Here is a 17,624-nt window from a genome sequence, read left to right as displayed (position 1 = left end):
TTGAAATTTATGTGGTTAATACTAAAGTTAATTAAGAATCTAAAGCTAATTTGACAATCAAAGCAAGGCATAAGCAAAGGAAGATATTAATGGAAGAAAATGGGATTTTGATAGGATATGTGCAAGATAATTGTCTGGGATTTAACTCTAGATAATTCACTTCTAATGTTCAAGTGAGTCTCTCGAATTCACTTAATTATCAGTAGAATTGTTTAGTAGAAACTCCTCTCTCGATTAAGTCTCAACCTCTCAATATGAACCAATTTAAGCTCTGTGAAGATATGCAAGAATGCGTAATGGATTGGTTTTTAGGAGAATCTCTCTCGATTATTCTCCTAACTAGGTTTAATTAATGATTCAACTAACCTCTTTCGATTACTTAGAAGAATCTATGAACTCAACCAATATCGTAAGTTATGCCTCTTTCGATTACAAGAACAACTGAATGTAGATGCAACAACTAAATCTTCCAAAAATGATTCAAATATATAAAAGTAGAGTTATAATCCACAAACAATCATCAATACACCAAATCCATCGAAACCCAAAAGGATCTACTCCATAGACATGGAGAAGTTTTTTCACAAATGTAACTAAAATATAGGAAAACATAAATTCAATCCAAACCCGGATCTTGAGTGAGGTAGAAATAATGCAATCCTTGTGCTAGTATTCTTCCAACTCCTCCTTAGCCTCCTTGGCCTCCTTAGGATGAAATTGTACCCAAAATCTATCTAAAATGGTGTTTTGGTATATTTAAGAAGCCCCCAATAAATATCGGATGAAATTACCCTTTTTAGTAGAAATGGGAAGTTACTCTAACATTGTTATGCTACCGCATCGCATGCTGCGCTGCCCCATGCGGCGCGCATGTAGGAAATTCCAGAACGTGCAAACAAATCATTTCTAGCCATTTTTTGCACTGCCGCGCCTCGCCTCGCGCTGCCCCATATGGCGCGGCAGTGTAAATTTGTCCAGAAATTGAGTTTTTCTCACTTTACAGGAAAATTACACTAGCGCTATGAGGCCCGCGGGGCAGTAGTGTAATTTTCTCAGAGTGAATTCGTTTTCTCAATTTTTTGATGTCCAGATTTGATTTTCGACCCCCGAACGTGATCCCGACTTAATTGTTTGGGTTTCTACTCAGACTTCAAAGCTCCAAATAGTTCAAATTAGCTCCACAACATCTACATAACTTGAAAATCACTCCTACAAGGGATAAAATACAAAATAAGTGCAAAACACTACTAATTAAAGCTCAACACAAGTAAAGTGCATTGAATTAGAGTGCAATAAGTGACTAAAATATGGGATTATAGCCTACCATCAGACAGCTACGGTGAGAACCAGAACTCGATGGGGTTGGAGAGGAGACATGGGGTGGTTGTTGGTCTATGTTGGGGTTTTTACTGGGAGAAAGTTGAGACTCAGTCTCGTGTTGCAGTGCTTCATGACACGAAGATGCAGGGGGAGTGACAATGGTAGCCTCTGAGAACTCTGCATTATGGGAATACATGGTGATTTTGGAGAGTACAGACAAGAGAGAGATGGTTTTCTGAGAGAGAAGAGGAGTTTGATGGTCTTTGATGTAGACAGTTGGAGTATCAATGGTCATTGAGCTATCCATCTCAAATCTCTTTAGAAGCTCTTTAATGTATTTCTGCTGACTTATCATCGTTCCCTTAGAGGTTTGCTTAACTTGCAGTCCTAGGAAGAAGTTTAGTTCCTCCATCATGCTGATCTCAAACTCGCTTCCCATATGCCTGGCAAACTACTTACATAAGGAATTATTTGTGGCACCAAAGATGATGTTGTCAATAAAAACTTGCACAATCAGCAGGCTCCTCCCTCATTTCTTCAAAAAGAGAGTGTTGTCAATTTTCTCTCGTGTAAAGTCATTTTCCAAAAGGAACCTGGACAACCTTTTATACCATGTACGAAGAGCCTGCTTTAAACAATATAGTGCCTTACCATTATTGAGAACGAAACATTTGCAACCAAACATTCTCAAGTTAGTCAGTTTGGGTTTCCTTCCGTTTAGCAATTCATATGGGGTCTTATTTAAAAGGGACCTGATCATGCACCTGTTTATCAAATAGCAAGCAGTATTCACCACCTCAACCTAAAAGCTTTTTGGTACACCATTGTCAATCAACATCGTCTTTGCCATGCCTTCAAGAGTCCTATTTTTCTTCTCTACAACACCATTTTGTTGGGGTGTTCTAGGCGCTGAAAAATTATGACGTATACCATTTTCAGCACAGAATTTGTCAAATTTTGCATAGTCAAACTCTGTACCATGATCAGATCTTATGCTCACAACATTATGGCTCATTTTCACTTGAATCTGCTTCACAAAGGCAGCAAAGACTGGAAAAGTTTTATCCTTGGTTCTGAGGAATAAGGTCCATGTGAATCTGGAGTAGTCATCCACTATGACAAAAATATATTTTTTTTCCTCCTCTACTGGACACTCTCATAGGTCCAAACAAATCCATATGAAGAAGATCAAGTGTCCCTAAGGTGCTTACTTCTTTTTTTGAATTTAAGGAGGACCTGACTTGCTTTCCTTTCACACATGCATCACACACCTTGTGATCTTTGAATCTTGACTTTAGCAACCCATAGACCAGATCTTTCTAAGAATCGATTTGTGTTTGACTACTTAATTTTAAAAGCACTTTTAAGCAATAATTTGTATTTGGCCAAGTTTTTGAAAATTTCTTCTAAGCATATTTTTCTCAAAATTGCTTCTCAGTAAAGTACTTTTGGAGAAAAGCTATATTTTTCTGCTTTTCATAATCTACTTCTACTTCTCAAAATCTACTTCTGCTTCTTCTCAAAAGCACTTTTTTCCCTTTTAAAAGTTGGACCAAACACCTCAATTTTTAGCCAAAAGCACTTTTGGCCCAAAAACAACTTGGCCAAACAAGCTATAACTCTAACTTTTGAGGTTGAGTTACAAAAACCAATGTTTGGTAGTATTTTTGCTTTTACCACCGAAAGGGCAACACAACATCCCTTGTTACACCCATTCACTTCAGGATTTCATTTAGAGTAGCCATTAGATTGAGATTTACAAGAGATATTGGTTTCTGCCTTACCACAGGAAAGCTTTGAAATCTAATTTAGCCTTCTCAACGATGTCCATTAGCACCTCCCATTTGTCTTATTCTTCAAATTAATTAATTAATTACTGTTGTTCCTTTTATTCGGGTTATCTTTATTACCTTTGTGGCAATACTTTTCCTTTAATTTCTTTCTATGATATTTGCACCATAACTTTTCGTATTTTTATTTTCAATTAATTTTGAAAATATTTTTCTTGAACCGATGGTTTGTCGCAAATGGTCTCTCTATATCTCACAAGGTAGGGGTGGGGGTGTACATTAATACATAGATCAGGTTGGTTCGAGTTTTTTAATTACTAAACCAAACTGATGGTGTCGGATTTTTAAATCTATAAACCAAATCAAACCAACAAAGTCAAGTTTTTCAATCTCGTTTTTTTTTTTGGATTTTCGGGATTTTTTCGGTAAAGTCTTCATATCACAATATATATATATATATAACGTGTGCTCCAAATATTTCTCTAGTCGTAGTAGGATACAACTATATAATATATTTTTCAAGAAAATAACACAATAATATGAGATAAGTCATAACATTGTACTAAAATATTCAATAACAAAGATATAATAAAATCATATAAAATAAATATTGCTAATTAACAATCCATAATAAAAATGAATATAATCTAAAATTACTATATAAGTCACGTTAAAATAAGTACATCTAATAAGTACTATTAGTTACATGACTAAGCACTAAAGAAAAAGATAAACTAAGTTATGCATTTTTATTATAAACCAATGCAAAACTAAAAATAGAGATCCAGCACTATTGTCATTTCTAGTGTTGAATTGAATTTATTTGTCACGACCCGATTTCTAACCAAGTTGTAACCGGCACTCGGTGCCTTAACTTGACCGAGCAAATCATCTTGGCTTCTCTATTATGTTCTATTTCTGTTATGCAATGCATCTCAATACAATTCCATATGATTTAAAGTAAATACTTTTCTGACTCTTCAAATGAAATAATATTCTGAAAAGAAATTCATTCTATTATCTTGAATACATTTAAAAATAAACGTAATGCAAAGTGGACACCCATGACTCTCTTCTGACTCTGTTTATGAAGCCTCTAAGAAATAATAAAATAATAAAATAATAAGTCAAAATTCTGGAATCAACGAACTCCGCGAACTAAAATGGAGCTCACCAAATCTTCTCGTAATGGGAGGAGAATATCATAGCTCGTAGCCTACTTACCTGTAAAATCTGTGCCTACATTGACCTAGGTCGATGTAGGTTCTTATGAAGAGAACGTCAATATACTACAATAGTACTCAGTAAGTAAAGCAATCCTCCCACTAAAGCTGGAACGAGACTCTAAAAGAAGTATGTATGCATGATATAAGAAAATTCTAAAAGCTTTTGATGAAGAGTTGAAACAAACAACTCATATATTTGAGCCCGTTTGGACATAAGAAATTTTTTTATTTTTTCCAAAAAAAATTCTCTTTTTTTCGAAATCAGCGTTTATTCATAAAATTTTAAATTTTCACTTGAAGATGCATTTTGAAAATTTTCGAAAATTTGAAAAACTCCAAAATGTTATTTTTCAAAATTTTCACTCAAATCACTCACAAATCTTCAAAAACAACACTAAATTATATTCATGTCCAAACACGACTCTAAATTTCAAATATCATTTTCACTTAAAAAATATTTTCCCTATTTTGGAATTTTATAATTCTTATGTCCAAACGCCCCCTTAATATAAAGTTCTTCTTGATGCCATTCACAAAAATTCTCTTCTTTTCTAAAAAAATAATAATAAAATAAATTGAAATAGATAGATATATTTAGGTCATGCTAGACACTGTCCCAAGAAACTATTTCAACAGTGTGAAATGTCTTTTTAAAATTAAACAAGTTTACCTCTATTTTTTATAAGATATATGAATCAATAAAATTAAATAATAGACCATCAAGTTATGTAACCAGGAAATGAACAAATAATAATTGATAGAAGAAATGGGGAGCAGTAAACGAAATGAAAGGATAGGACAAGAGAAAAGTAACTTTGGATGCTGATGATGAGCTTTTCTTGATTTTTGGATTGGATGGGAATTGATGCATACACAAGGCTATTTATATGTGAAAATAATAGCCTTACGGGAAGTAGTCACTTGACACTTGTCCTAGTTCGTATGTCAAGTGTTTTGAGCTTTGCCATTTTTCCAAGAGCTTTGCCATTTTTCCATGCAGTCTTTTGTCCACTTGTAAAAATCTTGCCATGCACCAATCTTCTTAGAGTATTTCGACACAAGGCTTCATGCAAGAAGCCACTTGTAAAAATTTTAAATAATCTTTTGTCATACATATATTAATTATCTAACAATATAATATCCCATTTTTCTATCTGCTAGACTATTTGCATTCCCTTTGATTGAGAAATTTCCTTACTCAAAACTTTATTTAAACTAATTTTGTTAAGAAGTTAATTCCAGTATTCCCAATGATAGTTTATCATGAAATAATTCCAAAAAATGTTCTCTTTTTACACTTGTTTATGCGACCAAAGGGCTATCTTGCGTAATTACTCCATTTAATTTGGTAGAAATTAGGATGTTCTTTAACTGTACTTTACTGTGAGCAAAATTGATTATTTGGAAGTTCATCTTAGTATAAAATGAAAAGGATCATAGCTTCAAACCATATACCATGATATTTCATTAATTATTCAAAGTTTCAAAATTTAACAGCAGATTATAAATAGATGGATATCAAATCAAGCTGATGCAACCAACAATTTGATCAAATATCAGAGTGGAGAAGTTTTATTTTGAGTGATACTCAACCAACAATAGTTGTATGAGGTCATATTCTAAGTTTGACATAAAATATGTCTATAGGCGAAGAGACGAAAGCCCCACGACGGTAAGACCCCGTGCACCTTAACTATAGCTTCGCAGTGACAACCTTAATCGAATGTGTAAGATAGGTGGGAGGTGGTGACACACAACGACCAATCCTGAAAGACCACTCTTTCGTCTAAGGATGCCTAACTATCATACCGATCATTCGGGGGGAGGCGGGATACTGCGAGGTGGGTAGTTTATCTGGGGCGGATGCCTCCTAAAGAGTAACGGAGGTGTGCGAAGGTAGGCTCAAGCTAAGATTATGCTTGTGAGCGTAATCGTATAAGTTTGCCTGACTGTGAAACCGACTGGTCGAACAGAGACAAAAGTCGGCCATAGTGATCCGGGAGTCCCGTGTGGAAGGGTTCTCGCTCAATGGATCAAAGATACACCGGGGATAATAGGCTGATGACTCCCAAGAGCTCTTATCGACGTAGTCGTTTGGCACCTCAATGTCGACTCATCACATCCTGAGGTTGAAGAAGGTCCCAAGGGTTCGGTTATTCTCCGATTCAAGTGGTACGTGGATTGGGTTTAGAACGTCGTGAGACAGTAAGGAAGAAAAAATCTGCAAGGAGCCAATCCTAGTACGATAGGACTAGGTTGGGCTAACCTATGGTGTATCGGGTGTTATGCCAATAGCAGCACCGGGCAGCTAAGCTAGTATGGAAGAACCGCTGCGCCGCGGGAAATCCTTTTCTATACAAGTTCTCGGATGAGGTTTTTGAACAGAACTTCGATAGGCGAGAGGTGTAAGAATCGCGAGGTGTGAAGCGATCTCGTACTAAACGAAACGACTTTCACTTTCCATAACAAAAATAAAAGAAAGTCAACCTATTCCTAAAATTGTGGTCAGTCTCGCTACCTCTTTAGTTGCCGCCCCCTACTTGCTCATTTGCAATTACTACCACAAGAAAGTCGCGCCCTTCTCTAAAGGGACTTATGCACTTTACGACTTTCTTATGTTATGGGATCTCGAAGATTGAATTTAGCTTCCAACCTTAGTCAGCAAGCTGAAAAACTTTCTTAAGAACATGAAAAGCGGGGACTCTTTAACTTGGCAAAATATAGATAAAGAAATAAAAACAATGGGGGGGAGGGGGGGTCGTGGTCTAAAGAAATGAATAGAAAAAAAAATGGAGGGGTCGACCAGGCCAGATCATGAGTGAATAGAAAAAAAATATACATAGCTGTTCCAGCTGAAATACTTAGAATAATTCTACCACTTCTACTAGGAGTAGCCTTTTTAGCGCTAGATGAACGTAAAGTAATGAATTTTGTGCAACGTCAAAAGGGTCCTGATGTAGTGGGATCGTTTGGATTGTTACAACCTCTAGGAGATGGTTTGAAATTGATTCTAAAAGAACCTATTTTACCAAGTCTGGTCGCTCGGGCCGTTGTACCTTTTTATTAAGGTATGGTATTGTCAGATCCGAACATATGGCTACTTTATTTATTTGCCATATCTTTGCTAGGTGTTTATGGAATTATTATAGCAGGTTGGTCAAGTAATTAGGAGGCGGTCGTTCGGCCGCCTATGATACTAGGACCAATAGGTTCAAAATGGGTTTGTGCCGCAGGTGTTGAACGATCTACTCTACACATGTATGGGCTTACAGGGCTAGGTCTCATAAACCCTTTCTTTCATTTATCAATAGGGACCTGTCCTGGTCGGTCACTTTTCTGGGCCAGGATCGATAAGTGAAAGTCATAAAAAAGAAATCTTTCTCTTCACACCTCAGATCAAGAGGAAGGGTTGCTTGTCAAGCTGGCTTACATATAATAATAAAAAATTTCTTTCTATTTTATATAATTATAAGAAAAATGAAAAGATTTATGAATCAGTAAAATTAAACAAGTCTACCTCTATTTTTTATAAGATACATGAATCAATAAAATTAAATAATAGACCATCAAGTCATGTAACCAGGAAATGAACAAATAATAATTGATAGAAGAAATGGGGAGCAGTAAACGAAATGAAAGGATAGGACAAGAGAAAAGTAACTTTGGATGCTGATGATGAGCTTTTCTTGATTTTTGGATTGGATGGGAATTGATGCATACACAAGGCTATTTATATGTGAAAATAATAGGCTTACGGGACGTAGTCACTTGACACTTTTCCTAGTTCGTATGCCAAGTATTTTGAGCTTTGCCATTTTTTCATGAGCGCATGCAGTCTTTTGTCCAATTGTAAAAATCTTGCCATGCACCAATCTTCTTAGAGTATTTCTACACAAGGCTTCATGCAAGAAGCCACTTGTAAAATTTTTAAATAATCTTTTGTCATACATATATTAATTATCTAACAATATAATATCCCATTTTTCTATCTGCTAGACTATTTGCATTCCCTTTGATTGAGAAATTTCCTTACTCAAAACTTTATTTAAACTAATTTTGTTAAGAAGTTAATTCCAGTATTCCCAATGATAGTTTATCATGAAATAATTCCAAAAAATGTTCTCTTTTTACACTTGTTTATGCGACCAAAGGGCTATCTTGCGTAATTACTCCACTTAATTTGGTAGAAATTAGGATGTTCTTTAACTGTACTTTACTGTGAGCAAAATTGATTATTTGGAAGTTCATCTTAGTATAAAATGAAAAGGATCATAGCTTCAAACCATATACCGTGATATTTCATTAATTATTCAAAGTTTCAAAATTTAACAGCAGATTATAAATAGATGGATATCAAATCAAGCTGATGCAACCAACAATTTGATCAAATATCAGAGTGGAGAAGTTTTATTTTGAGTGATACTCAACCAACAATAGTTGTATGAGGTCATATACTAAGCTTGACATAAAATATGTCTATAGGCGAAGGGATGAAAGCCCCACGACGATAAGACCTCGTGCACCTTAACTATAGCTTCGCAGTGACAACCTTAATCGAATGTGTAAGATAGGTGGGAGGTGGTGACACACAACGACCAATCCTGAAAGACCACTCTTTCGTCTAAGGATGTCTAACTATCATACCGATCATTCGGGGGGAGGCGGGACACTGCGAGGTGGGTAGTTTATCTGGGGCGGATGCCTCCTAAAGAGTAACGGAGGTGTGTGAAGGTAGGCTCAAGCTAAGATTATGCTTGTGAGCGTAATCGTATAAGTTTGCCTGACTGTGAAACCGACTGGTCGAACAGAGACAAAAGTCGGCCATAGTGATCCGGGAGTCCCGTGTGGAAGGGTTCTCGCTCAATGGATCAAAGATATGCCGGGGATAACAGGCTGATGACTCCCAAGAGCTCTTATCGACGTAGTCGTTTGGCACCTCAATGTCGACTCATCACATCCTGAGGTTGAAGAAGGTCCCAAGGGTTCGGTTATACTCCGATTCAAGTGGTACATGGATTGGGTTTAGAACGTCGTGAGACAGTAAGGAAGAAAAAAACTGCAAGGAACCAATCCTAGTACGATAGGACTAGGTTGGGCTAACCTATGGTGTACCGGGTGTTATGCCAATAGCAGCACCGGGCAGCTAAGCTGGTATGGAAGAACCGCTGTGCCGCGGGAAATCCTTTTCTATACAAGTTCTCGGACGAGGTTTTTGAACAGAACTTCGATAGGCGAGAGGTGTAAGAACCGCGAGGTGTGAAGCGATCTCGTACTAAACGAAACGACTTTCACTTTCCATAACAAAAATAAAAGAAAGTAAACCTATTCCTAAAATTGTGGTCAGTCTCGCTACCTCTTTAGTTGCCGCCCCCTACTTGCTCATTTGCAATTACTACCACAAGAAAGTCGCGCCCTTCTCTAAAGGGACTTATGCACTTTACGACTTTCTTATGTTATGGGGTCTCGAAGACTGAATTTAGCTTCCAACCTTAGTCAGCAAGCTGAAAAACTTTTAAGAACATGAAAAGCGGGGACTCTTTAACTTGGCAAAATATAGATAAAGAAATAAAAATAATTGGGGGGAGGGGGGGGGTCGTGGTCTAAAGAAATGAATAGAAAAAAAAAATGGAGGGGTCGACCAGGCCAGATCATGAGTGAATAGAAAAAAAATATACATAGCTGTTCCAGCTGAAATACTTAGAATAACTCTACCACTTCTACTAGAAGTAGCCTTTTTAGTGCTAGATGAACGTAAAGTAATGAATTTTGTGCAACGTCGAAAGGGTCCTGATGTAGTGGGATCGTTTGGATTGTTACAACCTCTAGGAGATGGTTTGAAATTGATTCTAAAAGAACCTATTTCACCAAGTCTGGTCGCTCGGGCCGTTGTACCTTTTTATTAAGGTATGGTATTGTCAGATCCGAACATAGGGCTACTTTATTTGTTTGCCATATCTTCGCTAGGTGTTTATGGAATTATTATAGCAGGTTGGTCAAGTAATTAGGAGGCGGTCGTTCGGCCGCCTATGATACTAGGACCAATAGGTTCAAAATGGGTTTGTGCCGCAGGTGTTGAACGATCTACTCTACACATGTATGGGCTTACAGGGCTAGGTCTCATAAACCCTTTCTTTCATTTATCAATAGGGACCTGTCCTGGTCGGTCACTTTTCTGAGCCAGGATCGATAAGTGGAAGTCATAAAAAAGAAATCTTTCTCTTCACACCTCAGATCAAGAGGAAGGGTTGCTTGTCAAGCTGGCTTACATATAATAATAAGAAATTTCTTTCTATTTTATATAATTATATAATTATAAGAAAAATGGAAAGATTCTCTTTCTTTTAACCGGTTCTTTCTTCTTTGTCAATTTTACTAACGACCTAAGGTTTGCCTACTTTACTTATTAAAGATAATGAGAATGGGTTATTCAAACAAAAAAGAAAAGGCCCTACTTAGTTGACTGACAATAACAAAGGCTGGCGAAACTAAGTAGGGACTGAGGCCCCCTGCGAATCCGTAAATATGAGGAGCATGCCGTAACAAAAGGATGGTCCCCTATGCATTTCATTTTTTCCTTAAGGGAAACAAACGTACCCCCATCATAGTGCACCTCTCCTTGTGATCGGGATGAGGTAGATGCCTCCAATCGGGAGGCAGATCGAATCGGAGTTTCCTTAAGTAGCCACCGACCTACAGTTATCCTTAAACTTTCGTGCTTGGTGGAGAAGAAGCGAACAAAAGTACGCTCGCTTGCTGTCTTGTCTTTGTCACGAACTGGGATTGCTCGCTAGCTAGGTCAGATTGGGGCAAGATTTTATGAGAACATATTCCCCATATTCGGGGACAAGGGGCGAAACGACCTCTCGATCTACTTACTGCAGCCCAGGAAGAAAAACGTCATCTAGGCGTTCCCTATTGCTTCGATCTCCCCTACGCCTAGGATGTTGTTTGGGCCAAGAGCCATAGTTAGTTGTTGTTTCCCTTTGGTTGTTTCTTCCTAGTTGTTGATACCGGCAATACCCAGCTAGATGATGTCTGATGGTTGGTAGTGAGAGGACTCTTAGTACCTATATACCCAAAAGAGGGCGCTGGTTAAAAAACAAATATTTGGTTTTCTTTCTTGCTCTCCCTTAGCAGCGGGAAAGGAGTCTATCTATCTTCCTAGCTTTGGTAGATTTCCCCCAATGCAATTCATAGAAATTCCACGAATCCCTTGGTAGATAAGTCCGACGTCTCAGCAGCAGTGCGGAATTGAGTTTCTTGTCTGGTAGATCTAATCTATAGTTAGGGGCATTATATACCAAAAGGTTCGAAGAAGGAAGGCACATAAGAGTATATAACCAACATACCCTTCTGTATAACCTATTCACATTAGTGAGGCGGTTGGATGCATAAGGGAAGTGAACATTTGTGAGACCTTAGTCGGGATGCATAGGTGAGTCAACCTACGAGCACGAAAGAGCATGGTATCACTACCCCTCTCTATGTAAAGGTAAGATTCTTAGCCCTGTAGATGACTCCATCTAAAATACAATAAGGACAACCATTTTCGGCTGCTCGTTTCGTATCTTGAAGAAAGAGTAGGCTTAAGTAATGTAATAGGGGTCAGGTCAATAATACCTATGCTATTGCCCTACTGATTTAAGGCCTCCACCTGATCCCGAATGCACATTTTTTCGGGTTCATCTTCAATTGATTTTTCTTAACCTTTCGAAGACCTTGCGTAAATTTTCGATGTGGTCGGTTATTTCTTTTGAAAAGACTACCAAATCATCCATGTAAGGCTCGCATATGTTATGTAGGAGGTCACTGATAATTTGTGACATCGCTCTTTGATATGTTGCACTTTCTTTTTATTTTTTTGGGAATATCGTAGTAAGGAAAGTAAGTGAGGGCACTCATTCGAATCGAATAGCTGAAACTACTATAACTTCTATTTTATTGCTTTAAGAGAAGCCTTCTAGCTCGTTTTAAATCGTTGAAGAGAGAGATAGGACATTCTAAAGATAGTTATTGAGAAAGCATCTGATTTCTAACTATGAGTTTGTTTTCAAGCTAACTAAATGCCTATCTGCTGCTAGTTCTGTTCCACTATCTGCTCTTACTGCTCTCGTTGCCGGTGTGACAGTCTAAGAAAATGGTGCTCTCTTTCCTGTTGTTTTTAGGGTTCATAACCGGTGCTATTGAATCTGTAGTTAAGGAAATATCACCAGTTCTTGGAATAAGAGCTCTGGGACTTCATGGCTTTAAGGGAGGTTTAGCCTAGCCCTTAGCCTTTTCAGAATAGAATACTTCTTTGACAGAGCTTCAAGCAAGAAGGAGGAAGGCCCTCTTTTCTCCAATGGATCACTTAGTCGGAATAAGCGGGGTTAGGTTGATGCGGAATAAGCCATTTCTCCCTGTTTCCATGGAAAGGTATCGAAGGAATAGGCACATATAGAGTTGTGGGAGTTTAAGGAATAGAATTTCCCGTTAGAATGGGCAAGGACAGTCGATCATTGGCTTAATTTCCTGGGGGACTCTAGTATAAAAAATTTCCGGTATTTCATCGTGAAAGTGTCACATTTAAATTCTTCTTATTAAAGGAAAGAGCCGAATAGACAAAGGGTTTACATGACCGCTCGCTTTGGACAAGATGCCATAGTATAAGAAGAAGGCCTTTGTTTGCAAAGATGACTTTCCCGCTTTCCTTTGTGAGGGAGGTTTATGCATATGAATTAATAGTCAAAGTATAAGGAAGATGGCATAGAGCATAGAATGAGATTGATGCTTCGAATGCCCAGTTTTCAGGGGTTGTGATAGAAGGAGCTGTGGCACTATCGGAAGGGGGAATCAGACTAGGCTATCACTGTTCTAGAAGAGGAAGCGTAGCTGGTACGTTGAACCATGTCTGTCAACGGTGAAAGATAGCCCTAAAGTGAGGGACCCCGATATAGTATTTCTCAACTGTCGATCGACGTGACAATCATGCCTGCTCGACAAAGCCTTTTTCATTCAGTCTCCCAATAAATGAAAAAGGATTTCTGGTGACACTAGAGTTGTGCTCGACGCTCTCTTTCCTATTCCACTGCGCTAAGTGGTCTTTCCCTTTCTTGCTGGATGACTACTATGGAAAATGATGGCGACTACTCCTAGTCTCTGTCAATCCATGTTGATGCTAGAAGAGTTATTCCCGCCGCCTACCCAAAAGAGACGAGGAAGACTAACCGCCATCCTGCTCAAACCATTGATGCCTGAGTTATATAGCTAACTGCGAGAAAGAAGGTTCAAGCTATGGCTGCCCCGTGGGATGCTCATTTGAAACCTTTTCCCTGTCAATGCGAGAAAGAGAGAAGTGATGTAAACATAAGAATGGAAGGTTTGCTTGTCAGCTGTCGGGCCAATGAGGCTCGTCTAGCTTTACCTACACGGCAAGAGAAATATCAAAGGCGTGGTGGGAAATTCCCCGCACGAACTATCTGATCAAGTTTTCTTTTTCCTATCACAGGCAGCTGGCAAATCCATGTTTGATCGTCGCGTACATGCTCCGTTACAGCTTCGTTCATGCGCCAATCAATTGATAGTGAAGCATAGAAGGAAGATTTTTGATCATCGTGTGGGTAGTCTCTATTAGGGTTTCCGTTTCATGTGCACTAAAAAGGAAGGAAGGCTAGTGAGACTATAGTAATGCCAATCATACGAGCAAAGGACTCTACCTACGCCATACTAACAAATGAAAGAAGCTTATCTCGGATGATAGGACAAGCGATAGTGGTTCCATTCTTGCTCTTCCTATTCCATACCATAAACAGACACCTTTGATTCATCGACATTGGAGCTAGAGGCTCTACCCCCACCCACCAGCCCTTTATGGAGTTAGCGGACCAAGAGAAAAAACTCCCCAATATAATAAAGAAAGTAAGAAAGGTTCCAAACCATTGAAATAGAAAGAACTAAAGACTGTTACGACGTGGCAGGAATGATCACCGTCAAGCACAAGATTCAAAGCTGGAATCTTCCTACTCTTGTTAGATGGGACAGAGCATCCTATCTTGTTGATTCTCCTTTCCCACTGTCTCGAGATCTCGCTTTCAAGGTGGATACGCAAGAAATTCACTATGGAAATTAACATGACACAATCCCTGAAAAGTATGATGTGCCCGGCCTTGCTTCTCTTGATCCCCACCCACCTCCCGTAGAGGCGGATCAATATCAATATCTATACCAAAGATTGCTTTTAGCTTTATCGTTTCAGAGATATGAGAATTCCTTCTATACTTACAAGAATGCTACTTAGGGAGAAGAATCTCTTGACTCAGGAGCACCTGAATCTATTCTTCCTGTGTCCCACATCCGCCTATGTTAAAGCATCCGCCCATTCCTCAGTGAAAGGAAATGCTACTCAGGGATCAAAAAAAAAGTTGGTGCCTCATCAGAAAGACTTGGTTCGTAGAGTAAAGGCCTTTCCCCCAAGATATTAGTTTTAAGCTCCTGCAGGTGACTTTTTATCTTACGACACATCATGGTAATTGATCGAGTGCACTTTCCATTCTCCTACTCCCACTTCGGGAAGGGAAGTGCTAAAGGGCGGGGATGCTCAACTAAAAGGAGAGGAAAGCTTCTTCACTTTCAGCACGGGCGCGGACTCCGCGATCTCTATATCGCCGAGGTTCCTTTTCTTCCGCCTCTTAAGATCCACTATCTCTATGATTTGATCCTTCGTGTATCAGCCCCATACTTCTTTGATCTCTCTTTCTCCAGGCGTAAGAAAGTGACACATGCTTGGCCAGCTTTTTTCAAACTTGACAGTCAAGTTCCCTGCTACTTCCGTAAATACGCCTTGGATGAGCCTAATGGCCGTGTACCTGGAAGCACTTTTGTTTTCAACCGCCAAGTGGTAAAGAAAGGCGCCATTCCTCCTTTCTCTCGTAATCACAATAGCCGTACAGTCAAATAGTTGAGTTATACGGGGGATAACGGTCGAACTATCAACAAGTTCCGCTACCAAAGAATTAGGAGTTATAACATTAATAACAGAAAGAAAAAACCAATATAGGAACTTCAACTAAGAAAGAATAAGAATAAGAAGAATTGCTTAAGTAAGGTAGTCGCTTCTTTTTTCGGTATACCGCTCTGTGAGTAGAGCGAATGTACATAAATCTTTCCGAATATCATGAATATCCTTTTCCCCTTATCTCCTCATCTTTCTATTTATAAGACACAGCTTACTTCGGCGTTTTCAATTTCCCATAGAATCTCCAAAGCTTTCCTAGCCACTATACTTTTCTTTTTTTATCTTCTTTGTTTGAAAATTAGTTTAATTGATTTCTTTCAGGCCCTACTTGAAAAGGTTGGGTTCTCTGTGGGGCGTTGATCCCTCTCCTTATTTTGTAGTAGGGCAACTGGATGGGAGCGGGAGCTCGGGCCCTCGAGAATTAGCGTACTGCCATAGGAAAGCATTCCTTGGAGAAACTCTATACCCTTCTTTCGGATCTCGAATCGAGGGGAGTCAATTCCGAGTCCTTCTCTCAATTAAAGGGAAGGTACCCCTACGAAGGGGTGGGGACGAACACTCTACCACATAGTGGAGTGGATATCTCGGACTATTAAAATGGAGATCGTGTACAACAACAATCCTATATTTGATGTAAATTCATCCACACTTCTATTCCTTGTAGAGGAAGGCTAAATTCTTGCTGGCTGGGAGCTGTATGAGCGGTAATGTCCACGTACGGCTCCGTGAGAAGGGCAGTGCACATAAATGGCCTTGTTGTACCTCACTCTCATCTTCAATGGGGTCTGCTCTTTCTTTTTTGGGAGAGTATGCCAATATGATCTTAATGAGGTATGGGCTTTGCATCTGACACTCATTGGGCTTCTCTCTTCGGGAGCCTGCGCCCGGGCATTTTTGTGCAATAAACCCCTCCGGCCGAAGACTAGTGGTAGGTGGTCCTGCAGAGCTTTCGGAAAATGGTAGTCTTGTGTGTAAGCACAGCAATGGACCTCGGCGAACCCTCAAACGACCTATCTAAGATTAGGGGGTATCCTCAGTAGTGGTGACCTTTTCACTCTTCCACAGACTAATACATGTACCGAATGCTCATACGGGAAAGTTAACTCCTGGGTCTGGAACCTGGGGGGTTGCTCCGAGAAATCCTTTCTTTCTCGTCCACTCAGGGGGGTGCGGACACACCTACGTGGATTATAGGTGACAGTTACAAGAATAGAGGGGAAGTTAACAGTACCCGACGACATTCAGGGATAGATGTAGACCCATCGGGCAGGGTTAATCATTCTGATCCTGGGAGAAGTGGCGACCATTCTCAAGAACCAGAAATACTGAGCTGAGGGAAGCCCTATGAGTCACTGAAACGATGGAAGGAGTGCCCTTTTTCTATAAATAGAGGGAGAAAAAAAGGGGCTTTGCTCCCCTTTACAATATGAAGAAAGAAATAAGGGTTGAAGCTTCACCTTTTTTGGTCGAAGTTTAGACCACTCACAGCAGTTCTACCTATAGAAAGGATCATGAAAGAGGCGATCAGAATGGTACTCGAATCCATTTAAGATTTCGCTCAGGTCAAGGCTTCCACTCCATCCTAAGACGGATCAAAGAAGAGTGGGGAACCTCTCGCTGGTTTTTGGAATTCGACATTAGGAAGTGTTTTCACACCATCGACTGACATCGACTCATCCAAATCTTTAAGGAAGAGAACGACAATCCCAAGTTCTTTTACCCATTTAGAAAGTCTTTTCCGCCGGACGACTCGTAGGAGGTGATAAGGGCCCTTACTCTATCCCACACAGTGTATTACTATCGGCCCTACCAGGCAATATCTACTTACACAAGCTCGATCAGGAGATAGGGAGGATCCGACAGAAGTACAAAATTCTGATTGTTTAGAGAATAAGATCGGTTCTATTAAGAACATGTCATATTGATGACCAAGAAAAGCTTTGCTACGCTTTATTTTATAGAAGAAAGAGACCAAATGAGAGTAAAAGGCAAGGGCAAGCAATAGAAAGGAGAGTCCCTCACACGAACTACTACTACTAGAAAATGGTGAGATCATTAGTGAAAGAAGAACCAAGAAGGATCCTATCCTAAAGGAAAAGGAGGAGTAGGAGGAGTTAGTTTTCTTTGAAGATCGAGGAACGTAGTGTCGGACAATTATGCCATTCGGAAGAAGTCTTCTACAGAAGAAAAGCCTGTTACGAGTAAGTGGAGAGGAAAGATCTCCAGGGATTCTTATCTCATTCCATTCCAGTGGCTCAACCAGTAACCAATGGCGAAAACTCAAAAATCCATGGT

At 39.3% G+C, this 17,624-nt stretch overlaps 1 long non-coding RNA gene and 2 pseudogenes across 1 annotated transcript; 1 reads left to right on the top strand and 2 right to left on the bottom strand.

Moving 5' to 3' along the window:
• The first annotated feature begins 6,010 nt into the window (after window positions 1-6,010).
• Window positions 6,011-9,261, top strand: LOC138905274 (uncharacterized). The gene is made up of 2 exons (XR_011413530.1): window positions 6,011-6,177; window positions 8,915-9,261. It is a non-coding gene; the product is annotated as an uncharacterized lncRNA (long non-coding RNA).
• A 1,674-nt stretch (window positions 9,262-10,935) lies between these two features.
• LOC104100632 (uncharacterized) lies at window positions 10,936-11,664 on the bottom strand (annotated as a pseudogene).
• A 4,287-nt stretch (window positions 11,665-15,951) lies between these two features.
• Window positions 15,952-16,570, bottom strand: LOC117277835 (uncharacterized; annotated as a pseudogene).
• Between the last annotated feature and the right edge of the window lie 1,054 nt (window positions 16,571-17,624).

This window comes from Nicotiana tomentosiformis, chromosome 2 (assembly GCF_000390325.3).
Source record: "Nicotiana tomentosiformis chromosome 2, ASM39032v3, whole genome shotgun sequence".
Lineage (NCBI taxonomy): Eukaryota > Viridiplantae > Streptophyta > Magnoliopsida > Solanales > Solanaceae > Nicotiana > Nicotiana tomentosiformis.
This window is presented reverse-complemented; position numbering and strand designations above follow the sequence as displayed.